Consider the following 6447-nt stretch of genomic DNA (forward strand, 5'->3'; position numbering starts at 1 on the left):
TAATTAAAGTGCAGTATTTGTTTGTTCAGTACTTGAAGAAGAATAAAGGTAAATATAATAACTACATCATGGTTGGCAGGTTTAATCTTTCGCGGCGCTACATTTCCTCCCAAACAATTTTGGAAATTGGATTGTAAAACTCTTTATTCGCGTTTGGCGCTCAAATATTCTGAAGCAATGAGAATTTTTCTCCAAACCAGACGTCTGGCGTAAAGTTTCGACTTGTTTTTCTTTCCTTTCACAAACGTATATCCATCGACCATGAGGAGAAAAATGCTGCTTTTTCCAACTCTGGAAAGGCTTTGTCAGCTACACAAGCAAGGAATGGATTTTAAGCATTCAAGCGCATTAGACGACAATTTTGAATTAGGAAAGATTAGGTCGAGTATTTTTCTACATATATTGTTGTAGAATATATATCTTTATGAGCAGGATATATGATAAATGTATTGTTATGATTTTTGTGTCCTAATCTAAAGTTGTTTACATAGCGTACATTAGAAATATATGATTCATGTTAGTAAAATTGAAAATTATTTACATTTAATGCATCGTCATAGATTATGTATCTTCACAAATTACATATCAATATTTGCTTAGTATAAAATGTTTACGCATCAATGCTTTTGAAATGTTTAGTTCAGTTATATTAACGCCCCGTTTTAAAGTAACACTAGGACTATTTGGAGAGGGATCTCGTAATTTTGAACGCTGTCAGATAATGCGGACCATACCAACTGGCACCTCCCTCCCCAAACTTCCAAACTACATTAATGTTAGGTCGCTTGGCCGCGACAGATTTGACATGCACCAGGCCTGTTTACATGACTGTTCTTCGGTAGAATCGGGTCTCGAACCTGAAACTTGAAATAGCTATACCGATTTTCATTGCTGAAATGGCTTTACAGAAGCTTGTAACAAAAACCATATTTTTATTCAGATTCTAAGGGGAAAGTAATTAAAATAATCATTATATTTTTCCATACGAATTCAACATGTTGCGAATCGTTTTTCTCTCTCAGATGGCAAATCATCATATGACTAATGTTTAAACTTATGAGGTCTTTGCAAAACTAATACTCGTATTGCTTTTTATGGGATGCATATTAAATTGAACTACACTTTTAAAAAAATTAAACTTTTCGCGAACTGAACTTTTGTAAATTGATCAAAAATATTAAAGTATCTGAACATTAGAATTTAAAAGAAATTTACAAATTTTTATGCTTTCTCAGATAGAATATTATATGATTAACTAATTTGCATTTCATCGACATTAAAATGCTTTGTAACTGGACGGAGAAAAAATTGGACATTAAAAAAATTGATATTTACATCTACTATAGCAAGAACATGAAGCTTAATAATAATCAGGTTCCTAAATAAAATTTATATATAATGAAATACCATCTTCAACCTCCAAGTAGATTTTTGAGAATCTCTAATTTGAATAAACATCTTGTTTTAAACCAGTTATTATATTCAACTTAAGAAAAAATCTTAAATTTGTGTCTATAAAGCCAATTAATGTTATTTGAGTAAGAAAAAGCAAAAAATTAAATATATATAGATATAGATAGGTAGATAGATAGATAGAAAGATTTACCAACATTCACGTAAGCCAGCACGTCTTGTTACAAAAATCTCCAAATACATTTTTGATTACAATAAGAATAACAGCGATAGTATTTTCTATGCTTTCTGATGAACCAAACCACTATGCATTTAAACTTTTATTTATTTAACAATGGTCCTTTCCGCTTTAGACGAATACGGTGCATGAACTAATATAAATGTGAATACCACAACCATTCATTTTTACAACAGTAACAACATGAGAACCGTAGATAATCACGATCTATATAACATGTTTCTAGACAAAGTCCAATTCTGATAACTGCGATCGTAGCACATACTCTTCCAAATAAGAAGAAAATAGCTTTTACAGTTTGGAAAATTAATTAGAATTACCATAGTATAAAAGAAAATCTCCAAATTCTGGTAGAATTCTGAATGTATATGGATTTATTAGAAAGCGATAAAATTTCTCACAATTTATTTTGAGGCCATTTACCACCTTCTTATCACCATTCTCTTTAATAGAGGAAAAAATTGACCCACACTAATGCAGTTTTTTTTTTTTGTAAAATATTGGCAAACATTATTATGCTTACAATTTTAAAATCTGTCTTTTAGAAATTTAATGTAATGCATTAGTCAATTGATCAATTATCATATGCATGAATTTCGTGCTAATTTAAATTGATGAAAACTTTTGTATTGCTAAATAAATGTATTTCTGACTCAGACTGTTGAAAAACTGCTAGCAACATGATTTGAAATATTATCTATTTAGAATATTTGTATTTTCTTTTTGGCTGGAATAGCAAGCAAATAAAAAATTGAAATTCCTACAAATAATGTTCTTTCTTTTAATTTCTAAACAAAGTTTAACTAAACGATAGAGTTTCAGAATTTTCGCTTCCTTAAAAATTAATTGTTAATCAAATTTTACTTAAAACAGATAGACAAATTTTATTTTTTTTTTCAAAACAATAGGAAAATAATTTCTTCATGAATGTCATAAAATTAAATATTGCTTAATTTTATTGTAAAAAGTAGAATAATTTTACTTTACTTTGATGATGCTCATCTGTACAAATTCCAGTGTGATACATTTAACATTTTATTATATAAATTGTATATATTAACGTAAACATTCTTTTAAAGACTAGAAAAAATTCTTTAAATATGGTAGGAATCGAATTTAAGAGAAACATTTTTTTTTCAATTTAGAAATTCAAGAAATTTTGAATTATATTCCTTCCGGGAAAAAGTTACAAATGTTTAATCAAAACATTTAATTTGTTGTCACTTCTTTGAAGTATTCACCACAAAAGAGCACATTGCCACAGCTGATTGAAAAGTCTTGACCTAGATAGTAATCTTGCAGTCATAATCTTTTACTAAATTATTTACAAGACGACGATTTCAAAATGAAAATAGATAAATAAAAAGCGAAATCCCCTCACATGAGACATTATAATGTCAAATTTATGTGTTCCAAAAGTAATTTATTTAGCTCTTTTTTTAAATCATTGATAAAAAGAAAAAAGGTATAAAACTCCTTTTCGAATTCTTCTACTGGCTTTCTTTCTCTCTCAGAATTCTAGGGGAAAAGAAAAGTAAATAAATAAACACTAATAAAAGAATAAAAAATATAACTGAAAATTCACCTTTGTCTCCTGTGTCTTTGGTCTTTTATCTACTCCCTTCCCCTTCCCCTTCCCTATAGTGACTCTTCGATGGTGGTTAAAAACAAAAGAATCCTCAGCCCACAAAAGAAAAAAGAAAGAAAGAAGAAAAAAACTGAAAGATCATGGTATTGTAAAAAAGGAGAGAGAAAAAGACTATTATCGTAAGATTTGTCGGCTTAGGAATTCAGAGATGAAACTTGAAGAGAAGCTCTCGTCTTAAATTTGTTTCTCTAATGGACGAGTGATAACGTGGTCTCTAACTCAAGACAGCTAAAATACACCATTGTTCGAGCATCCACTGTGTTTCTTTCACGAAATTTATTTCAGCTCTGGTGCGTAATTTAATTGATTTTTCTGGAGGGAAATGATGGCTCGCATCAAAGAGGAATTGCATTAAAGAGAGGAAAAAGCTTATGGTACAGAGGTGAAAGAGAATTTCACCTAATACGATTTTTATTTATAAGAAATCGTTATCAAATGCATTGGGGACTTGAAGTTCTTCTTAATTTTTATTTTTATTTTATTCTTATTTTTACCATTTTGTTTCTGGAGAGAAGTCTTTAATACAAGAAATAAAAGATAGAGATTTTTGGGAAAAGTTTTGCACTTAATGCCATTAACTATTGTAATGTTTTATGTCTAAATAAATAAATAATTTTATCTCGTCTTGCTAGAGTCTCTTTATAGAAGAAAGAGAAGCGGACTTCTTTGTGGTAAGTTTTTGAAATGAAATTTCTTAAAAGATATGATTGCATAAAGATATGAGGTTTCTTATGCAGAGATAATTGTTTTCTGAAGTTTCAGTATTTATCTAATATAGTGTTTAAAATGGCAAACACTATTATTAAAAAAATACAAATAATAAAAGTTGCACTGCAATACGTTTTTATTACAGCATCTCTTTTTAAAATCTTGACACATTAATATATCACTTTTTTCTTGAAATTTTACATACGATAAAAATTAATTTCAGCAAAAGGATATTTATAAATGATAGAATATAATTTCATTTGAAAATATATCAAATAACGATATTTATATTAAATGAAATAATTATAATGTAATTGTGCATTTTTATTTTTAGGAATTTCTTTTAATTAACTTAAATCCCATTCATTTTTCAACTTAATAAAAGATTTGATGCAGGTTTCCTTATCTAAAATCAGATATAGTTTCATATTTTTATAATTTTTGAATGTCAAGTATTTTATATTGCACATATCAATAATTTATCCATGAAAAAATGTCAAAAACAATGAAGCATAAAGCAGAAGCCATCATGTCTGAATACTAAATACTAAAAGTAATATTTTTAAAGTCGATTCTTTTTTAATTTTCTCTCCATGGAATCAAAATCGGGGAATCTTAGTAACACTGTCTTGCAATTTTTAACTAGGAAACTAGTTAGTATCTCAAAAATTAAAAAGAAAACGTAACTATAGTACGTCGATAATCGTCATCAACTTCACAATATCAAAATTTATTTTTTTCTTGCATGTCTAATTATTAATAGAGCAGCTGCTTCCACCTGAACGTCGAAGGAAAAATATTTAGGTGTTCTCTATATTCTGAGAAAGCTGAGAGATAACATCAGAAGGAGCATCAGTCACTAAGGTTCTATCTCCTCTCAGTTCAGAAATCAAAAAAATTATAAATTTAATACAAGGAAAATTACCTCTTAACGCTTTTCACATGTACTACACCCCCCCCCCCTACTGCAGCTGCAGCACTATATGTAGTAGAGATTCACTCAATAGACCTTAAAGCGCAAGTTGAAGCAAGAAAACTCATCTTAATAAGCAAAATCAATTTCAAAATTCAGAGTCACAGAAATTTTGGACCAAATTTTTCCCGAATATCCACCCATGAGAATTCTTTTAGACGATCAGAAATTTCCATATAAGATTTTTAAGCTTCAAAAAATCAATAGCTCAGCAAATTGAGCAAAATTAAAACAGACTGTTAGACAGAGCTTCTGGAATTGAAAACGCTTTCAAATTGGTTATCAAAAGGAAAGAAATGCCAAGTTATTGACTTAATAAATGGTAAACACATAATACAATCTCATTTTTTACTATACCATTGTTGTATTCAAATAAAATGAATAAGGCATATGTGGGATGCAAAGCAATAAATTTCATTAACATCACATTTATAGTATCATCTTCCGATCCCCAGCTTCAAGAAGCTTCCTTAAAAGGGCTTATTTCTTCAAAAAGATTAAAACCTTTGGCAAAAATAGGACTATTGTTCAATTAGAAAAGGCATTCAAAAAATGATACTCAGCCGTATGAAACAGACGAGGTATCATCTTTACAACAGGTTGCCGCCAATTCCCTCCAAACTCATTCATATCCAAGACTCAGCAGCTGTAACAGAAGGAAGTGCTGGCTTTACTTAATAAGGCAGCCAGCTGTCCTCCCTCTCACCAGGATTTTTCTCCTCAAAAAAACATACCAAGAGCAATCTAGCGGAATAATGAGATGGAAAATAAACTGTCCGAGATTTAAACGCGAGACCTGGTGTACTTCTTGCTTAACGAAACTCTAATTTCACTAAAATTCAATGAACCTAAATCAAGATTTCATGGACTTTCCTTGTCAAATATTTTCTTTAAGCAATTTAAATGTATATCAAAGTCCTTGAATTTATTTATCCAAGGAATCATGTTCTGTATTGATATATATGTTATATTTGGAATGTTATATTTTCTGTGTAATTTGTTTCGATAATTTCTTCAACGTAAATCCACTTAACTGACAGGAAACTAGCAGTTCCCAATTAAAAAATATAATGAGGCAAAGTAATTGAAAAGAGAATATTAATTGCCATTTGAAATGTCCTCTTAAGTTTGCATGTCTCTTACGAATGCATCTTTTTGACATTGAAGTGCGCAAAATAATTAATTTTAATATTTTTTTTTTCCAAATTTCAGTCGATTCATTAGTGAGATTCTCTTCAAATGCATCAATATCAGATAAAATGTGCAAGTTTTCTTTTGAAGATATGTGTTACAAATGTTTATACAACGTTTGTTAAGATATATGTTTTGAAGCTATCTTTTATGTGTATGCATACATCATGCAAATAAGCTTATACAAATTATTAGTAAAAATGTGAATATCATTGTTGCTACTCTTAGAGAATGTAAAGAAAGAAACTATGAAACTGAAATCAGACTAATATTTTT

Source organism: Argiope bruennichi, chromosome 3 (assembly GCF_947563725.1).
Source record: "Argiope bruennichi chromosome 3, qqArgBrue1.1, whole genome shotgun sequence".
NCBI classification, from domain to species: domain Eukaryota; kingdom Metazoa; phylum Arthropoda; class Arachnida; order Araneae; family Araneidae; genus Argiope; species Argiope bruennichi.